Below are 22,183 nucleotides of genomic sequence, written 5' to 3'. Positions count from 1 at the left end.
TCTGGAGATATTATTTTTGCACCAAAAATTAATGTGCGATAAAAGGGAACAAGAGCAGTCCGGGGTGCATTGTCACATGATGCAAGCTACCTCGGACCCGGACCAAAGCTCCCCGGACACCGTGCACAAGCTCAGGAAAACAACGGGGGAGAGGATATCCCGGCCACTGGGCCTTCCAGTAACACTGAACAAGTGCCGGGGTCTGAAACTTTCCAGAGTAATAACTTGTAACTGGAACTTCGAACAGTCCGGATGGCCAAGCGGTCTAAGGTGCTGTGTTCAGGTCACCGTCTCCTCTGGAAGTGTGGGGTCAAATCCCACTCCTGACATTCAGTGTTTTTAATTGCAAACTCATTTGTTTGGACACCACTCTCAAGTGCTTTGGGACATCCATCGAACTTCATAAAATGACCCCACTTCAATTGCAAACAATGATATCAAAGTTACTTCTCAAACCGGGAATCGATCCTGGGTGGCTGCAACGAAAGGAATGGTTTTGTGAAGCATTGAAATGTGCCATATAAATATCTCGCACTGCTCATTTAAAAACACGGTTATAATTTGTTTCATTGCAAAAGAAGGCAGGCTCGAAGGGCCAAATGGCCGACTCCTGCTCCTGGTTCTTGTGTTCTTATACAGAGCACAGAACATATGATCAAATGATCAACTCTCCCTCAGTTCGCATTTTGTTCATTGTGCAAAAGAAGATTATGGGTTCATTCATGATGTTTTCCAGTGAAAGCACCATAAAAGTTTAAGGACAATCATTCACCCAACATGGGGCTCAAACCCACGACCCGGAGATTAAAAGCCTAATACTCCACCGACTGAACTAGCCGGGCCTGCTGAAGGTGCATCTTCCTGTCGCTGATTGCTGCCAGGCGCCTGTTGCTATCGCCCCGTGGCTTTATCTCGAGCTTTATCTCGAGCTTCAAACCACGATACCGGTTCTCCTGAATTTCAAGGCTTGTACGGAGATCAATCATCAAAAGCCGTGTCATTAACCACAGCTGGGCCGTCAACTTTCTGATCGCAAAGTGCTTTCAGTCCTTGTCAATATCTCTTGTCTATTTGCGAGTGTAACCCGATTCTGTCGGTCTCTCTGGCTCTTTAATCTGTGTGTGGTCACCTGCATGTTGATTCTCGATGAATGCCTGTGTTTGTGTCTTCTACAACAGTAGAAAATGTTTCTTATATATTTCTTACGTTCTCTCCAATGCCTTGATATCCTTCCTAAATTGTGGTGCTCAGAACTGTAAACAGTTCTCCAACTGAGGCCTAAACCGGGATTGAAATGGTATGGTACAACTTCTTCGCTGGTGTCCTCTATTTCACTTCATGTAAAGCCAAGGGCCCTGTATTCTTTTTAAACAACTTAGTAACTTATCTACCCAGCTTCAAAGATTTCTGTGTGTAAATCACTCAATCCTTCTGCTTCTCTGTTAACACAATACCATTTAGTTTATGTTTTCTCATATCACCTCCCCTTTTTCAGAGACCTTACACACAGGTACAGGAGGAGGCCCATTCAGCCCCTCGAGCCTGTTGCACAGGAACAGGAGGAGACCCATTCAGCCCCTTGAGCCTGATACACAGGAACAGGAGGAGGCCCATTTAGCCCCTCGAGCCTGTAACACAGGAACAGGAGGATGCTATTCAGCCGCTCGTGCCTGTTACAGAGGAACAGGAGGAGGCCCATACAGCCTCTCGAGCCTGTTACACAGGAACAGGAGGAGGTCCATTCAGGCCCTCGAGCCTGTTACACAGGAACAGGAGGAGGCCATTCAGCCCCTCGAGCCGGTTCCGCAATTCAATGAGGTCATGGCTGATCTGTGAGCAAACTCCATATACCCGCCTTTGGACAATCCTCCTTAATACCTTTGATCAAAATGCGATGTAAATTGAACAACTGACCTAGCACGAACTGCCCTTTGCAGAAGGGAGTTCCAAACCTCTCCCACCATGTGTGTGTTGGAATGTTTCCGAATTTCACTCCTGAAACGTCTGTTTCTAATGTTTAGACTATGGCCCCTAGTCTGGGACTCCCCAACCAGCGGGAATCATTTCTCTCTATCTACTATATATCTTCCCTTATTATCTTTGAAAATTTTGATCAAATCAATGCTCGACCCTCTAATTTCCAGTGGGTGTAATCTCATATCTTAATTTAAACATTGGAATCCAGGTATCATTCTGGGAAACCGACACAGTGCTCCCTCCAACGCCAATATATCCTTCCTAAGGCAAGGCCAGTGAAAACTGAATCAAGGGATGGGTCTTACTAGATTTAATCTGATGGTTTCCAGCAGGCATTTGGTAAGGTCCCACACATCATCATCATCATCATCATTGAAGGCTTACTTCCACATGGGTTCACAGGTGTTTCAATGAAGGACCCGATGTTCCAATTCTGAACTCCAATCAAAGGGTGGAAGATGCCTGTGGGTGGATTGTTTTAACGTGGTGTGACCGTTGGACACCAGCCACCACACGGGCTTGACAGAGCGAGGTCTTGGTCCAGTGGCAAGGGTTAACCAGGACAGCTGGAGTCCTGCTCTGCTGCACGTCATCAAAACACAGGTCGCTGTTTTGTGCGTGGGCAGGCAGGAACATCGGCGGGACCCAGGTACAGCGGAGGAGCGGGAAGGTCAGTGTGGAGGAACGGTGAGAGGTCGTGGTGGAGGAGCGGTGAGAGATCGTGGTGGAGGAACGGTGAGAGGTCGTGGTGGAGGAACGGCGAGAGATGGTGGTGGAGGAACGGTGAGAGATCGTGGCGGAGGAGTGACGAGAGATCGTGGTTGACGAACTGTGAGAGATCGTGGTGGAGGAGCGGTGAGAGATTGTGGCGGAGGTGCGGCGAAGGTTAAATACAAGGGATGTTGGCAGAAAGCAAAGTTGAGGCAACGAATGTGTTGTGCATCTGTAAAGCATGCACTCCCATGCTCCACCATCAGGGAGCTCATCCCCTGAAGTCCCAAGGGATCCCAACACCCCTTGGGAGCACTGCATTTAAGCCGGCCCCTAAGGCCAGTTTCTCACTCTAGAGTGTCTTATTAAATACTGAGGTCACTGTTACTTTAACGTCCCTGTGTGCAGCCTCATCTGTGTTAGGAACACAATAACTAGTGTCGAGAATACGAATCCAACACAAATATGCAGCAAACTGTGGGCATCCTGGAGAAGTTCTCGGACGGTGAGGACTGGGAAGTCTATGTCGAACGAGCTGGACGGAGAAGGAAGTGCTGCAAAAAAGGAGAGTGGTCCTCCTCACAGTCTGTGGGGCTCAGACGTACAGCCTCATGAAGAATGTTCTGGCTCTGGTGAAAGCCACAGGTAAGTCGAATGAGGAGGTGAGTACACTGGTTCGGGACCATCTTTACCCGAGAGAGAGCGTGCTATGGCGAGGTATCGGTTCTATACGTGCCAGCGAACTGAAGATCAGGAAGTGGCGAGCTACCTCGCCGAGCTAAGGCGACTTGCAGGATAATATGAGTTTGATGGCTACCTGGAGCAAATGCTCAGAGAATTTTTTGTACTGGGCATTGGCCACGAGACCATCCTACGAAAACTTTTGGCTGTAGAGACACCGATCGTCAGTAAGGCCATTGCGATAACAGAGGTATTTATGTCCACAAGTGAAAACACCAAACAAATCTCTCAGCACACAAGTGCTAGCAATGCTCATAAATTAACTGGAACTGTGTTTGTGAGCAGAAATGTACAGGGCAGAACCCACGAAACTGCAACTGCCAGCAGGTCTCAGGTGACCCAGATGACTCAGAGTCCCCAACAAAGGATGAGTGCAAGGCAATTCACACCTTGTTGGTGTTGTGCAGGCTTCCATTCAGCCTATTCATGCCGCTTCAAACGGTATGTTTGCAAGAGCTGTGGAACAATGGGGCATCTCCAACGAGCTTGCGAATGAGCTGAAAGCTCTGCAAAACCTGCTAACCACCATGTGGCAGAGGAAGATCGGTCCATGGTGGATCAAAGCAATTTCGAGCCTCAGAGAGAGGAGGCAGATGCTGAAGTACACCGGGTGCACACATTTTCGACGAAATGTCCACCTATAACGCTAAATGTAAAATTGAATGGCTTACCCGTAACCATGGAACTGGACACTGGCGCTAGCCAGTCCATCGTGAGTAAAAAGATGTTTGAGAGACTGTGGTGCAACAACGCATTCAGACCAGCCCGAAGCCCCATCCACACGAAACAGAGAGTGTACACCAAAGAGCTTGTCACTGTCCTAGGCAGCGCCATGGTCAAGGTCACCTACGAGGGCACGGTGCACGAACTGCCACTCTGGATTATCCCGGGAGATGGCCCAACACTGCTTGGAAGGAGCTGGCTGGGCAAAATCCGCTGGAACTGGGATACCATCCGAACGCTATCAAATGTCGATGAGGCATTATGTACCCAGGTTCTGAACAAATTTCCTTCCCTTTCTGAGCCAGGCATTGGAAACCTTTCCGGTGCGAAGGTGCGGATCCACTTGGTCCCAGAGGCACGACCCATTCACCACAAGGCGCGAGCGGTACCTCATATGATGAGGAGAGAGTGGAAATCGAGCTAGACAGGCTGAAACGCGAGGACATCATCTCCCCAGTGGAATTCAGCGAATGGGCCAGCCCGATTGTTCCAGTACTCAAAAGTGATGGCACAGTCAGGGTTTGCGGCGATTATAAATTAACTGTTAATCGTTTCTCGCTACAGGACCAATACCCGCTACCTAAGACAGACGACCTATTTGGCGCGCTGGCAGGAGGCAAGGCGTTCACCAAGCTTGAGCTGACTTCGGCCTACATGACGCGGGAGCTGGAGGAGTCTTTGAAGGGCCTCACCTGCATCAACGTGCAAAAGTGACTGTTCAGCGACAACAGATGCCCGTTTGGAATTCGGTCGTCTGCAGCGATCTTCCAGAGAAACATGGAGAGCCTACTCAATTCGGTACCACACACGATGGTCTTTCAGGATGATATATTGGTTATGGGTCTGGACACCGTCGAACACATACAAAACCTGGAGGAGGTCCACCAGCGACTGGATCGCGTAGGGCTGCGGCTGAAGAGGTCGAAATGCGTCTTCATGGCAACAGAAGTGGAGATTTCCGGGAGAAAGATCACGGCGGACGGCATTCGGCCACAGACGCCAAGACAGAGGCTATCATGTACGCGCCCAGGCCACAGAACGTCACGGAGATGCGGTCAATCCTGGGACTTCTCAACTATTCTGGTAACTTCCTACCGGAGTTAAGCACCTTTAAGAGCCCCTACATGTGTAATTGCACAAAGGTGAGAACTGGGTATGGGGAAAAAAAACAAGTAATTGCTTTTGACAAAGCCAGCAACCTTTTTTGCTCCAACAAGCTGCTTGTATTGTATAAACCGTGTAAAAGACTTGTGCTAGCATGTGACGCGTCGTCGTACGGAGTCGGTTGTGTATTACAACAAGCTAACATTGTAGGGAAGTTGCAACCTGTAGCCTATGCTTCCAGGAGCTTGTCGAAGGCCGAGAGGGCCTACAGCATGATTGAGAAAGAGGCATTAGCGTGTGTGTTCGGGGTAAAGAAACTGCATCAGTTCCTGTTTGTACTCAAATTTGAGCTGGAAACCGATCACATGCCCCTCACATGCCTGTTCGCTGAAAACAAGGGGATAAATACTAATGCCTCAGTCCGCATACAAAGGTGGGCACTCACGTTCTCAGCGTATAACTCGCCCATCCGCCACAGGCCAGGCACTGAGAACTCTGCGGATGCTCTGTCGGCTACCATTGCCCACCACGGGTGTGGAAATGGCGCAACTTGCAAACTTGCTGATGGTGGCGCAGCCCTCTGACTTGTTGATATTCATGGAAGCATTTGAAAATGATAAATCACCTGTCACGGCCCGCCAGATTAGGACATAGACCAGCCAAGATCCTCTGCTGTCCCTAATAACAAACTGTGTATTGCATGGAATCTGGGCCAGCATCTCCGTTGAAATACAAGAGCCAATCAAGCCGTTCCAGCGGCGAAAGGACGAGCTGTCCAGTCAGGCAGACTGCCTGTTGTGGGGTAACCGTGTAGTGCTACTAAAAAAGGGCAGGGAGACGTTCATCTCGGATCTCCACAGCACACACCCAGGTATAGTATGATGAAAGCGTTAGCGAGATACCACATGTGCTGGCCCAGTATCGACTCTGAGTTGGAGTCCTGTGTACGGCAATGCAGTGTATGTGCTCAGTTGAGCAACGCGTCCAGAGAGGCACCACTAAGTTTGTGGTCCTGGCCCTCCAGACCAGGGTCGAGGATCCATGTCAACTATGCAGGCCCATTTCTTGGTAAAATGTTCCTGGTGGTGGTGGATGCTTTTTCAAAATTGATTGAATGAGAAATAATGTCGGGAAGCACCGCCACCGCCACCATTGAAAGCCTGAGGGCCATGTTTGCCACCCACGGCCTGCCTGACATACTGGTCAGTGACAACGGGCCTTGTTTCACCAGTGCCAAATTTAAAGAATTCATGACCCGCAATGGGATCAAACATATCACCTCGACCCCGTTTAAACCAGCCTCCAATGGGCAGGCAGAGCGGGCAGTACAAACTGTGTATGTGCTAAACTATGGAAATGGTCCCAATGGATCGCGGGCACGGTGATAGCTAAAGAAGGGAGTCGGGTGTTTGTCGTCAAACTAGACAATCGACAAATTTGCAGAAAGCACCTGGACCAAACGAGGCTGCGGTTCTCAGACTGCCCTGAACAACCCACAGCAGACACCACCTTTTTCGAACCCGCAACACGCACCCAAAGGATCAACGACACCACCACGGATCGGAAATCGAACCCATCACACCCAACAGACCAGCAAGGCCAGACTCACCCAGCAGCCCTGTAGGGCCAACAACACGCCAGCTCAGCGAGGGCACAGCCAACACACCAGAACAGACATTTGTACCGAGGCGGTCCACCAGGGAAAGAACGGCTCCCGACCGCCTCACCTTGTAAATAGTTTTCACTTTGACTTTGGCGGGGGAGTGATGTTGTGTCTCTGTAAAGCATGCACTCCCATGTTTCACCACCAGGGAGCGCATCACCTGAAGTTCCAAGGGATCCCAAGAGACTGTTGGATGCTCTCGTTACAAGTTATTACTCTGGAAAGTTTCAGACCGGGCACGTGTTCAGTGTTACTGGAAGGCCCAGTGACCGGGATATCCTCTACCCGGGGTTTTCCTGAGCCTGTTCTCGGTGTACGGGGAGCTTTGGTCCGGGTCCGAGATAGCTTGTATCATGTGACAATGAACCCCGGACTGCTCTTGTTCCATTTTATCGTCCACAAGATTTCATTTCAAAAATGTTTCCGCCAACAGGCGCTCAATCCCTTCTCTGCAAAACGTTCCTTTCACAAACATTTCTCTGACTGGAACTGCACCAAACAACAATGTTCCTTTCAAAGTCATTAAACTCCCCAATTTACACGTCCGCAATTTTAAGGACAAGGACTGAAAGCGCATTGCGATCAGAAAATTGCCGGACCCCCTGTGGTTAATAACAGAGCTTTTGATGGTTGATCTCCGTACTCAGCTTGGAATTCAGGAGAACCTGTTTCGTGGTTTGAAGTTCGAGATAAACCCACGGGGCGTAGCCATCAGGCGCCTGGCAGCAATCAGCGACAGGAAGATGCAACTGAAGCAGGCCCGGCTATCCCGGCATTACCATCGCCGAATCCCCCGTCATCAACAGCCTGGGATCACCATTGACCAGTAACTGAAGGGGATTGACAGGAGTAATGTTGAGAAGCCCGGCTAGCTCAGTCCGTAGAACATGAGGCTCTTAATCTCATGGTCCTGGGTTCGAGCTCCACATCGGGCGAATTATTTTCCTTAAACTTTTATGTTGCTTTCACGGGAATTAATCTTCTTTTGCACAACGAAAGAAATGCTAACTGTTTTGGTCTCCTTATTTAAGGAGCGATATACTTACATTGTAGTCAGTTCAGACAAGGTTCACGAGGATGCAGGAAGAATGTTCCCGATGACAAGTTGGCAAAAATAATTAAAATCTGTGAGATACTCAACCATTATTTCAATAATTAATCTACCCACAAGATTTGAGATACAACAAGGATCCATAGCTTTGCCAAGAACAGCCAGCTCACTTGGTCAAACATAAATCTCTGAATCTCAGGGTTGGGGGTTTGAGCCCCACGTTGGGTAAATAGCTTTTGTTGCAAGCCAGTAATGACATGGACTCTTTCACTAATCCACCCCAACTTACAGTAACACAGTCCCGCCTAAAGAATGAGGAATTGTGGGTGACTGCATGTTGATCAGCAGAGAACTTCCTCCTCTCCGATTCCACTAAGGCTCACCGTCCCACGATCATCTCTCGACAGGACAGGCTGCTGTCCAGATCGATTATGCAGAGGCTTGGAATACAAGAGCAGGGAGGTTATTCTTGAACAGTTAGGCCACAGCTAGAGTACTGCATGCAGTTCTGGTCACCACATTACAGCAAGGACGTGATTGCACTGGAGAGGGTACAGAGTAGGTTTATGAGGATGTTGCCGGGACTGGAGAATTTTAGCTCTGAGCAGAGATTGGATAGGCTGGGTTTGTTTTCCTTGGAACAGGAGATTCTGAGGGGAGAGGATTGAGGTGTATAAAATTATGAAGGGCCTGGATAGAGTGGACAGGAAGGACCTGTTTCCCTTAGAAGAGGGGTCAACAACCAGGGGGCACAGATTTAAAGTAATTGGTCGAAGGTTTAGAGGGAATTTGAGGGGAAATCACTGGAACTCACGGCCTGAAAGGGTGATCGAGGCAGAAACACTCAGCACATTTAAAAATTACTTGGATGTGCACCTGAAGTGCAGTAACCTACAGGGCTACGGACCGAGAGCTGGAAAGTAGGACTGGGCTGGGGAGCTGTTTGTAGGCTGGCACGGACACGATGGACCGAACTGCCTCCTTCCGTGCTGTAAATTTCTCTGATTCCATGACGAGCAATTAACATTTTAAACCAGTCTCCTAAAAGACAGAGTGAGTAAAGTCAGATAGGGGATAAAAATCCCTCAAGGGACACACAGGGTAAGATAAAGGAAAAAGGTAAGCTGAGGACAGATAGCGAGAACTCGACACTGCAGAAACTCGAGAGGAGTATAAAAAGAGCAGGGGTGCAGGATCAGAACAGCCACGATATTATTGGATGGTGGAGCAGGCTCGAGGGGCCGAATGGCCGAATCCTGCTCCTTACGTACTTATGTTAATTGTTGAATCATTGCCCATTGCACGCACTTTACTTGAGGTGTCTGATTCAGAATGTTCATTGTAACATGTAACAGTGTAATATCTCGAAGTTGGCAGATGTCACTAAACTGGGTGGCGGTGTGAGCTGTGAGGGGGACGCTAAGAGGCTGCAGGGGGACTTGGACAGGTTAGGCGAGTGGGCAAATGCATGGCAGATGCAGTATAATGTGGATAAATGTGAGGTTATCCAGTTTGGGGGCAAAAACACTAGGGCAGAATATTATCTGAATGGCGGCAGATTCGGAAAAGGGGCAGTGCAACGAGACCTGGTTGTCATGGTTCATCAGTCATTGAAAGTTCGCATGCAGGTACAGCAGGCGATGAAGAAGGCAAATGGTATGTTGGCATTCATAGCGAGGGGATTTGAGTATAGGAGCAGGGAGGTCTTACTGCAGTTGTGCAGGGCCTTGGTGAGGCCCCACCTGGAATATTGTGTTCAGTTTTGGTCTCCTAATCTGAGGAAGGACGTTCTTGCTATTGAGGGAGTGCAACAAAGGTTCACCAGACTGATTCCCGGGATGGCAGGACTGACATATGAGGAGAGACTGCATCAACTAGGCCTGTATTCACTGGAGTTTAGAAGGATGAAAAGGGAACTCATAGAAATATTTAAAATTTGGATGGGACGGGACAGGTTCGATGCAGGAAGAATGTTCCCGATGTTGGGGAAGTCCAGAACCTGGGGACACAGTCTAAGGATAAGGGGCAAGCCGGACTGACATATGAGGAGAGACTGGATCAACTGGGTCTTTATGCATTGAAATTTAGAAGGATGAGCGGCGATCTCATAGAAACATTTAAAATTCTGATGGGACTGGTTAGTGCCAACATTAGCTCAGCCATTACTTCGGAAAACCAACTTTGTGAAAAGTTTGAATTTGTCTTAATGTAGTCGCTGCCTGGTGTTTTTGTTGTTATTTTCAATCTCCTTCTTTCACACTGAAACAAATGGTTACCCTATTTGTAAATTAGGAATGCGAGATTTTTAGAGAGCATATTTAAATGCTTCACAAAAACATTCTGATCACGACAGCTACCGGGGTTCGATTCCCAGTTAGAGAAGTAATTTTGCAACCACCGTTTTTAATTAAAGTGAAGTAATTTAATTAAATTACACAGATGACCCAAAGCACTTCAGAGTGGTGTCAAAACAAATGAGTTGGTAATTAGAAATAAGGAATGTCAGAAGTTGGATTTGAGTTTCTGGGATGGAGGATGAATAACACTCTGTGCACTGGAACTGGGAAGGGTGAATAATGAATGAGTTGTTTCCGGGTTTGAAATCCGGCTTTTATCTGCTGGTATTAACCGATAGCATTGTTTAGCAGAATGAAAGAAATGCTAACATGATCACTGAGGGACATTCGAAACTTCAACAACTCAATTTTAATAATTTGTGAAACTTGAATCATTGAGGAAGTTTTATTCCTTTTCTGATTTTACGCACTCTGTATTTTAGGAGACTGGTTTTAAATGTTCAATGCTCATCATGGAATCAGAAAAGTTTACAGCACGGAAGGAGGCCATTGTCACATGAACAATGAACATTTAAAACCAGTTTTTGTTTCAGAAATAATGTTTCCACTCGGGCTTGAACCGGGAACTTTTCGTGTGTGAGGCGAATGTGATAACCGCCACACTACAGAAACTGGTGCCTAATTCTTTGCCCAGATAGAAATGTTCAGCAACAAGCTGAAATACTCAATCCCTCTCTGCAAAAAGTTCCTTTCACAACATTTCTCTGACCGGAACTGCACCAAAATAAAATATTCCTTTCAAGTGTGCAAATTATTTTCGTTTAACTTTTATTTTGCTTTCATTGTATCACATCGTTTAGGAATCGATAATCTTCTTTTGCGCAATGAAAGAAATGCTAACTGACGGAAAGTCAATCGGTCAATAATTGGTTCTGTGCTCTGCATATTGGTAATGTAGCCAAGATGATCCAAAGATCGGTGGGAAAGCAAGTTATGAGGAAGACACAAACAATCTGCAAAGCGATATCGATAGGCTCAGTGGCTGGGCAGTAATTTGTCAGGTGGAGTATAATGTGGGAAATATGAGGTTATCCACTGTGGTACGGATAATAGTCAGGCCATCCTGACTATTGAGTGCTGTGTGTGGCCACCTGCAGGTTGATTTTGAACTTTTGTGTCCTGTTATGTGAAATAAATGAGGGCAGCAGGCGTATCTCTGCCTGACACCGGGAAAATAGTGAGACAGACCTTGGAACAAGCGTCTGGTTATTGCCAAAAAGCAATGTAAATATTAATTCTGGAAAACAAATGTCTGAAAGAACAGTGACCCCGACCTGATTGGAACACAAAACCTTCGAATCTACCGTCAGATACACTACCGTTGCGCCACGAGGCCGACACAGTGGGGTGGAGATGTTCGTCGAAATGAAGGTTCTGCAATACTAGGGGCTTGGAAATCAGGAGAACCAGTTTCGAGGTTTGAATTTCGAGAGAAACACATGGTGCAGAGCCAACAGATCCCTGGCAACGATCAGTGACAGGAAGATGCAACATAAGCAATCCTGACTAGCTCAGTCGGTAGAGTATGAGACTGTTAATCTCAGGGTTGTGAGTTTAAACCCCACGTTGGACGAATTATTTTCCTTACACTTTTTTGGTGCTTTCACAGGAAAACATCATTAATGAACCCATAATCTTCTTTTGCACAATGAAAGAAATGCGAAAAAGGGAGAGTTGATCATTTAATCATTTATTCTGTGCTCTGTATAAGAACACAAAAACCAGGAGCAGGAGTCGGCCATTTGGCCCTTCGAGTCTGCCTTCTTATGCACTGAAACAAATTTTAACCGTGTTTTTAAATGAGCAGTGCGAGATATTTAGAGGGCACATTTCAATGCTTCACAAAACCATTCCTTTCGCTCCAGCCACCCAGGATCGATTCCCGGTTTGAGAAGTAACGTTGATATCACTGTTTGTAATTGAAATGGCGTCATTTTATTCAGTTCGATGGATGTCCCAAAGCACTTCAAAGTGGTGTCCAAACCAATGAGTTTGTAATTAAAAACACTGAATGTCAGGTTTGGGATTTGAACCCACGCCTCCAGAGGAGACAGTGACCTGAACCAACGCCTTAGACCACTCGGCCATCCTGACTGTTTATTGCGCCAGTTGCAAGTTATTACACTGGAAAGTTTCAAAACGGGCACTTGTTCAGTGCAGCTGGAAGGCCCAGTTACCGGGATATCTTCTCCCCCGGGGTTTTCCTGATCCTGTGCTCGATGTACGGGGAGCTTTGGCACGGTTCCGAGGTAGCTTGCATGTGTAGACTGCTTGCTGGCTTCAGGTGGTCTCTTACCAGTGTGCTCAATTCTTCAAAGGACTTGCTTGCTGGTTTCTCAGGTGCCAGCAGGTCCTTCATGAAAGCGTATGTTTTCGCGCCGCAGCTGGTCAAGGGATGGGTTCTTCTCTTGTCTTCCTTATTGTTGCCTAACCAGTCTTTGGTTACAAAGCTTTGCTGGAGCCTTTCTATAAAGTCCTCCCAGTTATCTCCAGAATTGTATTTTTCATCTGAGCCATTGGTCGCCATTCTGTGGATTCTGTAATCCCGTAACTCGTCGCCACTGAAAAGTCCTGACCCTGTAATACAGACTCACACGAGGCACATACTGAAGTCAAGTTCACTCTGGACCTGCACCTTTATTACACAGCTCTCGAATGCCACACTTGCCTGAGACCTATCCTTATATACCTGTCTGGGAAAGGTATCCAGTGTCTCCTGCAAATGCACCCCTGGTGGTAAGGTAAGTTTGTGGTTACAGGTCATCTCTGGTTACAGTCATGTATGGCATGGTAAGGTACAGTTATGTACAGTAGTGTGAGATACATGACAGTATTGGTATTTATGGTGATTACAGCAATTATTAATCGTCTCACAGACATCAATTATTTTTATGCGATGAATTGATCGAGGATTGAAACCAGGTTAGTGCGCCAGATCTTAACCCCTCGACCACCAGGGAGCAGTTACGATACATGTCGATATACTTATATATATTTATATATGACCCTGAATATCAACGGCTACCTACCTGGAACTCGTGTTGCAACGGTAGTGTGTCTAACTTTGAGTGAGAGAAATTGTTCCACAGTGGCACCCATCTCATCTTTTGTTCACTTTTAAACACTAGAAACTGAGACAGGTGAATAAATAGAGAAACCGAAGCACAGGGTTATAGACAAGAGGAAGAGAGAAGGGGAAAAATACTATCCCCACCCAGAACGAATGCAGAAACCCCTCTGCTGCGCTCGGGGTGACCACCCACAGCCTGGATACACTAACGTCCCAACAGCTCATTGACCGTCGGAGTGGGACTGTGCGGTGCTTCAGAGGACAGTTCGAAAAAGCAAAGTCACTGTTTCCGTCTCATGTGCTCCTCCAATCAAGAAGAGCAACACACTAAAAATGCTCCAATAATGGTTACACCTTATCTTCAGAATTGTTAAACAGTTGGCTCGTTGGTCTAGGGGTATGATTCTTCTTTCGGGGTTGATACTTGAAATTTGCGAGACGTCCCGGGTTCAAATCCTGGACGAGCCTTCAATTTACCCAAGAATTTTGAAATTGCATCGAACTTTTGCAAAGAAGGTTTTGCATTTCTTCAGCACTTTTCAGGAACTCATGACGCCCCAAAGCGCTTTATAGCCATTGAGTTATGCTTGAAGTGTTGAAGTGTTGTATTGTGGGGAAAGATGTGCCCAAATCACCCCACACGAACCGCAACTCTTTGCGAAGGAGTTCGGTGCAAATAATCAGGTGCCTCAGGGACTTGGATTTTCTGTGAATGAGTTTTGCTTGTACCTGCGTTCAAGCTTGAAACAGTAACTGGGCTTCCATCTCACGGGATCAGTGTGTAGCGGTTAGTGAGTAGGTGACCAGGTTGATGTGCGCCGCTTTCAATCTTTGAAATTTCACCAAACTAAGAAATGGTGAATCCAACTGTCCCTGTAAGCGACGGATTGAAGGGATCGCTGCTCCAAACAGAGCTGGAACACGCACAGTGCAGGAATAGGGTCCGCAACATTAAATGTCAAAGTTATTCAGCAGACAATAATTAAACATACACTTAACAGTACTTACAGCCAAACCATGCGAATGTTAGCCGAAGAACTCAAACACGTTACAGTTCCCAGCTCGGTATACAAATTGATCAAACATTAATCGGATTCTAAACTATCGGTTCCAAATGGCACATTTTATATCTTTTCCTTAGCCCTGCTACGTGACAATTTAAACTTTTAATAGTATTACCGAACACAAGTGCCTAACTTCTGATGGAAGGTCATTAACCTGAAACGTTAACTCTGTTTCTCTCTCCACAGATGCTGCCTGACCTGCTCAGTGTTTCAGCATTTACTCTTTTTATTCTCCAAACTTATAATCAGAAAATCACTTCCCATGTCATCTAACTACACTCCTTCCTGATATATAGCCTTGTCCTACAAACCAGACTCCTTTCGGATGATTCAGGCATTCATTGGAATTATAACTTCTTAATGATAACAATTATGTGAAGTATGTAACGATGTAATACTTGCCACCAGAGCGCGCGACTGTTGGAGTCCTAATGGTCACCTGCCCACACGAACAGGGCCAGTATAAAAGGTTGGCTGCCATGTAGTTCAGGCACACTGCAGTTGTAATAAAGAAGACTAAGATCACACTAAATTTAGCTCACAGAACTCAGCCTCGGGGAGTCCTTCTATGCACAACAATTGGCGACGAGTAACAGAATTCGAATTTTCACGCAACCATGGCTGCTGTTGGAATATTAGAGAGATCCAAAGAGGATGATGATTGGGAAGCCTTCGTCGAGCAGCTCGACCTGTACTTTGTGGCCAACGAGCTGGAAGGAGACACTAACGTGGCCGAGCACAGGGCGGTTCTCCTCACTGTCTGTGGGCCTAAAATATACAGCCTCATCAAGAATCTGCTCACACCGACAAAACCAAAGGAGAAGGAATATTCGGCGTTGTGCACACTGGTTTGGGACTACCTGAAGCCGAAGGAGAGTATCCTCATGGCCAGATATCGTTTTAACACGCACCATCGCTCCGGGGACCAGGACCTGGCGGATTATGTCACTGACCTGAGACACCTCGCGGGACTTTGCTATTTTGGAGCTGCGTTGGGGCAAATGCTGTGGGACTTTTACGTGCTGGGCATCAGCCACGAAGTCATTCTTCGAAAGCTGCTGCCTGCTGAAACCCGAGACCAGAGCAGGGCCATCGCGATCGCCCAGGCATGCATGGCCACGGACGATAACACCAAACAGATATCTTCTCAACATCGAAGCTCATCGGCAAGTACTGTGGATAAAGTGATGTCGCTAGCATGCCGAACTGCATATGGCAGGGTCTATACGTCTGTGGCTGCAAGACCTGTGATGACTCAGAGCCCGCCATCGGGGATCGATGTGAATCTATCAGCACCGTGTTGGTGCTGCGGGGATAATCCTCGGGCCCATCAATATCGATTCAAGCACTACGTGTGCAAAGGCTGCACAACGATGGGGTACCTCCAGTGAATGTGCAAACGTGCTGTGACAGACCACGTGGCAGAGGATGATCGATCCGGCACGGATTATGCAGCACAGGCAACTCAACCCGAGGAACAAGGACTCCCAGGTGCCGGTGGGGATGTTGAATTTTATCAGGGAGGCATTGAGGGTGTGCCCGAAACGTTTCCTCTGCCGACCTGGGGCTCGCTTACCGTGTCGGAGTTCTGAGTAGAGCGTTTGCTTAGAGAGTCTCGTGTTGGGCATGTGGACAATGTGGCAAGCCCAACGGAGCTGGCCTAGTGTGGTCAGTGCTTCAATGCTGGGGATGTTGGCCTGATCGAGAACACTGATGTTGGTGCGTCTGTCCTCCCAGGGAATTCGCAGGATCTTGCGGAGACAGCCCTGGTGGTATTTCTCCAGTGATTTGAGATGTCTGCTGTATATAGTCCATGTCTCGGATCCATACCGCGGGGCAGTTATCACCAACGCCCTGCACACCATAAGCTTGGTGCCAGATTTGAGGTCCTGGTCTTCAAACACTCTCCTCCTCAGGTGATCGAAGGCTATGCTGGCACACTGGAGGCGGTGTTGGACCTCGTCTTCGATGTCTGCCCTTGCTGATAGTAGGTTCCCGAGGCGTGGAAAATGGTCCACGCTGTCGAAGGCCACACTTACAGCCTTCTTAAATATAGCACCCTCATTCTATTCTCTTGAAACAAGTTCCTGAATTCTCGGCTAGCTGTGCAGGTTAGAGCTGTGGTTTTATCCTGTGATAGATTCTATCATAGTGTTTCCGAAGTGTAGTAGTTATCACATTCGCCTCACACACGAAAGGTCCGAAACCGGGCGGAAAGATCTTGAAAACTTGAAAATGGGCCGAATGGCTGACGCCTGTTCCTAACTCTTACGTTCTTATGATCTCTTGACCTTTCACAGGAGAACAAACTCTCCTCTAAACATGCATGAGAAAGCTCCAGAAAATATTTCCGTCCGAGTTGCTTTCGCGTGTGAGGCGAACGTGTTAATCGTTACACTGCGGAAACATCTCCACTTTCAGCACCAGATTACCAAAATTAAACCCAATGAGATCGGGATAAATGTTCCTCACATGCTCAGGGCAAAATATCTGATTGATGGTCCACAAAAGAATGAACAAACTTCAGCACGAGGTCAGACGGAAATGTTAAGCGAGCACGTGGACTCCTGAATTGCACTTTTAAGGAGTTGGTGATGACAAAACAAATGGGTTCCGCTTAAAAATCAGAAAAGTCACAAGTGGGATTCGAACCCTCACCTTCAGAGAAAACTGCAATTTGAATACAGCACCTTAGACCGCTCGGCCATCCTGACTATGCAGTGCTTTATGTGGCCACCTGCAGGTTGATTTTGAACTTTTGTGTACTGTCACATGAAATAAATAAGGGCAGCAGGCGTATCTCTGCCTGACACCGGGGAAACAGTGAGACAGACATTGCAGCAAGGGCCTGGTTGTTGTCAAACAGCAAATGAAATATTATTCTGGAAGAAAAATATCCAAAAAAACACTGACCCTGACGTGATTTGAACACGCAACCTTCTAATTTGGAATCAAACACACTACCGTTGCAGCATGAGACCGACACAGTGAGCTGGAGATGTTCGTCTGTATGAAGGTTCTGCAATACAAGGGGCTTTAAAATCCCCGCCCATTCCCACCAGGTATCACAAACAGCGCTCACCGGACAGTCACCGAATGGTTTGCTCGAAAACTTTTCTCTTGCTTTCACGGGAAACCATCATTAATTAACCCCTCACCTTCTTTTGCACAATCAAACAAATGCTAACTCAGGGACATTCCATACTTCAAATCATTTGGCCTGTGCTTTACATCTTAACTCGAAAGCCATATCCCATTTTACTCACTGTATTTTAGCTTTCTGGTTCAAAGTCTTCAGGGATCTAGGGCAACTTTTAACAAATTTCGCAGCACCGGTTTTTCCTATCGTGCACACAAAATAAAATCACTCGTGAAGATAAAATTCCACCGTGCGTATTTTCAGATTCAATGCTGTCGGATTTCAAATAAAGTGAAAGAATTTTACAGTGAAAAGATTTGCAAGTGTTACTTGTATTTGTGTCTTTAATTAAACTTTGTGTCGTCTGACTCCCGTTCATGCCACTGCTGAATAAGAAAGGAGGGTTTGACGTTGACCAGCTCATCCTTTATATTCAGTGGTTTCTCACCTTTTGATGGGCTGCAGTGCAGCGGATATCACGTTGGCCTCACACGCAAAAGGTCCCCGGTGGATCCGTTTTCTCTCAGTCAAAGTTAGCTATTTATTGAAGTGAAATAAAGAGCAATTAAGGAATAAGGGAGCCCTTTTACCAGGAGAAAAAATTGCAAATGCTGGAAATCTCAGCAGGTCAGGCAGCATTTGCCAGGAGTCTAAACTCGGGATTGAACCAGGGACCTTCCCCGTGTAAAGCAAACGTGATAACCACTACACTACAGAAACCTCTGGTACAATAACCCCAACAGAGGGGAGGTGACCAGTGAGCTCCGTCTGTGCTGATCGGCATTGTGTGTTGGCTCACCGAAAATAACTTCTGTCCTGCACCGAATGATCTCAATCCTTCTCCTCCTCTGCCCTTTACAGAAATGTCAGGGATCACCCAGCCACCGTGTTCACTTCCACATCCTCACAGTGGGGCCACAGAGGCTCCTACCTTTCTCTCCGCGATCAGCGAACTCTCCCAGTTTACAAAATTCAACCCGGAATACATGACCGGAAAAGTCAGATGGTCTGTAAGCTCGGTCTATCACAGAAAGTATTGGTATTCATGGTGGTTACAGCAATTATTAATCGTCTCACAGACCTCAATTATTTTTATGCTATGAATTGATCAAGGATTGAAACCAGGTTAGACCGCCGGGTCTTAATCGCTCGACCACCAGGGAACTGTTACGATACATGTCCATATATTTATATATATTTATATATGACCCTGAATATCAACAGCTACCTACCTAGACCTCGTGCTGCCCACGGTAGTGTGTCTAACTTTGAGTGAGAGAAATTGTTCCACACTGAGACCCATTTCATCTTTTGTTCCCTTTTAAACACTAGAAACTGAGACAGGGGAATAAATTGAGAAACCAAAGCACAGGGTTATAGACAAGAGGAAGAGAGAAGGGGAAAGATACTGTCCCCACCCAGAACTAATGCAGAAACCCCTCTGCTGTGCTCGGGGTGACCACACACAGCCTGGATACACTAACGCCCCAACAGCTCATTGATTGTCGGAGTTGGACCGTGCGGTGCTTCAGAAGACAGGTCGAAAAAGCAAAGTCACTGATTCCATCTCATGTGCTCCTCCGATCAAGAATAGCAACACACTAAAAATGTTTCAATAATGGTTACACCTTATCTCCACATTTATTGAGCAGTTGGCTCGTTGTTCTAGGGGTATGATTCTCGCTTAGGGGTTATTGCTTGAAATTTGCGAGAGGTCCCGGGTTCAAATCCCGGACGAGCCTTAAGTTTACCCAAAAATTTCGACATTGCATCAAACTTTTGCAAAGAAGTACTTGCATTTCTGCAACACCTTTCAGGAACTCATGACGCACCAAAGCGCTTTGCATCCGTTGAGTTGTGTTTGAAGTGTTGTCGTGAGGGGAAAAGTGTGCCCAAATCACCCCACACGAACCGCAACTCTTTGCGAAGGAGTTTGGTGCAAAAAATCAGGTGCCTCAGGGACTTGGACTTTCTATGAATGAGTTCTGCTTGTACCTGGGTTCAAGCTTGTAACAGTAACTGTGCATCCATCTCACGGGAGCAGCGTGTAGCGGTTAGTGAGTAGGTGACCAGATAGATGTGCGCCGCATTCAATCTTTTAAATTTCACCAAACAAAGAAACGGTGAATGCAACTGTCCCTGTAAGCGACGGATTGAAGGGATCGGTGCTCCAAACAGAGCTGGAACACACGCAGTGCAGGAATAGGGTCCGCAACATTAAATGTCAGAGTTATTAAGCAGACAATAATGAAACATACACTTAATAGTACTTACACCCAAACCTTGCGAATGTTAGCCGAAGAACTCAAACACGTTGCAGTTTTCAGCTCGGTGTACAAATTGATCAAACATTAATCGGATTCAAACTATCTGTTCCAAATGCCACATTTTATATATTTTCCTTACCCCTGCTTCGTGACAATTGAAACTTTTAATAGTATTACCTAACACAACTGCCCAACTTCTGATGGAAGGTCATTAACCTGAAACGTTAACTCTGTTTTTCTCTCCACAGATGCTGCCTGGCCTGCTCAGTGTTTCCAGTATTTATTCTTTTTATTCTCCAAACTTATCATCAGAGTATCACTTCCCTTGTCATCTAACTACGCTCCTTCCTGATATGTAGCCTTGTCCTACAAACCAGGCTCCTTTCTGATGATTCAGGCATTCATTGGAATTATAACTTCTTAACGATAACAATTATGTGAAGTATGTAACTATGTCATACTTGCCACCAGAGGGCGTGAATGTTGGAGTCCTAATGGTCACCTGCCCACACCTGCAGGGCCAGTATAAAAGGTTGGCTGCCATGTTGTTCAGGCACTCTGGAGTTGTAATAAAGAAGACTAAGATCACACTAAGTTTAGCTCACAGTACTCAGCCTCCTGGTGTTCTACTTTTCACAACAATTGGCGACGATTAACAGAATGCAAACCTTCACACAACCATGGCTGCTGTTGGAATATTAGAGAGATTCATAGAGAGTGAAATATATGAGGGCCGCAGGCGGATCTCTGCCTGACACCGGGGAAACAGGGAGACAGACCTTGGAGCAAAGGGATATGGATGGAGTCGGCAAAACTTGAGGGATCTGATTCAGGAGAGTCGCGGGGTGTGGAAATTCGGGAGTTTAATGACTTTGAAAGGAACATTTTTATTTTGTGACGTTTTGTTCAGAGAAATATTTGTGAAAGAAATTTTTTGCAGGAAGGGATGCAGCATTTATCCTTTTGCCTTAGCACTTGTTTCTGGGTGTCAGGATCATATTTCGTTTCAATGTTATTCTTCCAGAATTAATATTTCATTTGCTGTTTGACAATAACCAGACCCTTGCTCCAAGGTCTGTCTCACTCTTTCCCCGGTATCAGGCAGAGATCTGCCTGCTGCCCTGATTTATTTCATGTGACAGGACACAAAAGTTCAAAATCAACCTGCAGGTGGCCACACACAGCACTGAATAGTAATGATGGCCGAGTGGTCTAAGGTGATGTGTTCAGGTCACTGTAGATAGTGTTCGAATCCTATTGCAGACATTTCTTATATTGAATCATTCGGCAGAACCCATTTGCTTTGTCACCACCAACTCCTTCAAAGTGCGATTCAGCAGTCCACCTGCTCGCTTAACATTTCTGTCTGACCTGGTGCTGAAATTTGTTCATTCTTTTGTAGAACGACAATTATTTATTTTGCCCTGAGCATGTGAGGAACTTTTCTCACGATCTCATTGGGTTTAATTTTGTTAATCTTGTGCTGAAAGTGGAGATGTTTCCGCAGTGTTACGGTTAACACCTTCTAGTTTTTTGAGTTCATGCTCAACTTTCTCCTTGAGTGCATATGGTACGGAACGGGGCTTGTAGTAAACCAATCTAGCGTCCTTCTGTACCCTGACACACGCCTTGAACCCCTGGATCGGACTGTCCGTTTCGCAGAACACCTTTGGATACTTCTTGATAACCTCATCCGTTGATGAAAATCTCGCTTCCACACAGAAAATCTGACTACAATCCAGCTTCAGTGAGCTTAATCAATTTCTTCCTTGTAAGGCAGACTTGTCTCTTTTCACAACTATTCGAGGCAAGTTCTGAAATTAATCTTTATATTTCACCGATCGGTACAGTGATATGACCAACCACAGGAATTTACTCTCCCGAATAGCCTCGCTGCTCTATCTTGGGTTTCTCCAGTTGGAAATCACGCATCTATGTGGATTTTGATGCTTTCCGAATCACTGTCCGTTAAACTAGTGCTCCTGATGATGTGTAACTCTAACATCTCATCGTCCTGTTGTTGGTCTTCCATACTATGTCGTCTCTTGGGATTTCTGCTCATAGCTTTGAACGCTGGAGTCATAGCTTTAAAAATAGGTTTACCCTTCAGTCGGCATGACTTCGCACGATGCCCAGTCTTTCTGTCGAAGAAACACTCTGCCTTCACGTGTGGAGAACTTTGAGCAATGTGTTGTCCCAGGCACCTAAAGCATGACTTCGATGCTTTGGTAGAATTTCCAGTTTCTGAGTCTTTTGGCTCCCTTGTTATACCTTCAAATGCTCTGATAATGACTCCACGAGACAATGTGTCGTTAT

General features: G+C 46.4%; 2 non-coding genes across 2 annotated transcripts; both read left to right on the top strand.

Annotated features, from left to right (window-relative positions):
- Window positions 1-11,827: 11,827 nt before the first annotated feature.
- Window positions 11,828-11,902, top strand: trnan-guu (transfer RNA asparagine (anticodon GUU)). The gene has a single exon. It is a non-coding gene; the product is annotated as a tRNA-Asn (tRNA).
- Window positions 11,903-19,254: 7,352 nt separating this feature from the next.
- On the top strand, window positions 19,255-19,342 carry trnap-agg (transfer RNA proline (anticodon AGG)). The gene is given in 2 exon segments: window positions 19,255-19,290; window positions 19,307-19,342. It is a non-coding gene; the product is annotated as a tRNA-Pro (tRNA).
- Window positions 19,343-22,183: the final 2,841 nt, after the last annotated feature.

Source organism: Pristiophorus japonicus, unplaced genomic scaffold (genome assembly GCF_044704955.1).
Source record: "Pristiophorus japonicus isolate sPriJap1 unplaced genomic scaffold, sPriJap1.hap1 HAP1_SCAFFOLD_52, whole genome shotgun sequence".
In the NCBI taxonomy this organism is placed as follows: domain Eukaryota; kingdom Metazoa; phylum Chordata; class Chondrichthyes; family Pristiophoridae; genus Pristiophorus; species Pristiophorus japonicus.
This window is presented reverse-complemented; position numbering and strand designations above follow the sequence as displayed.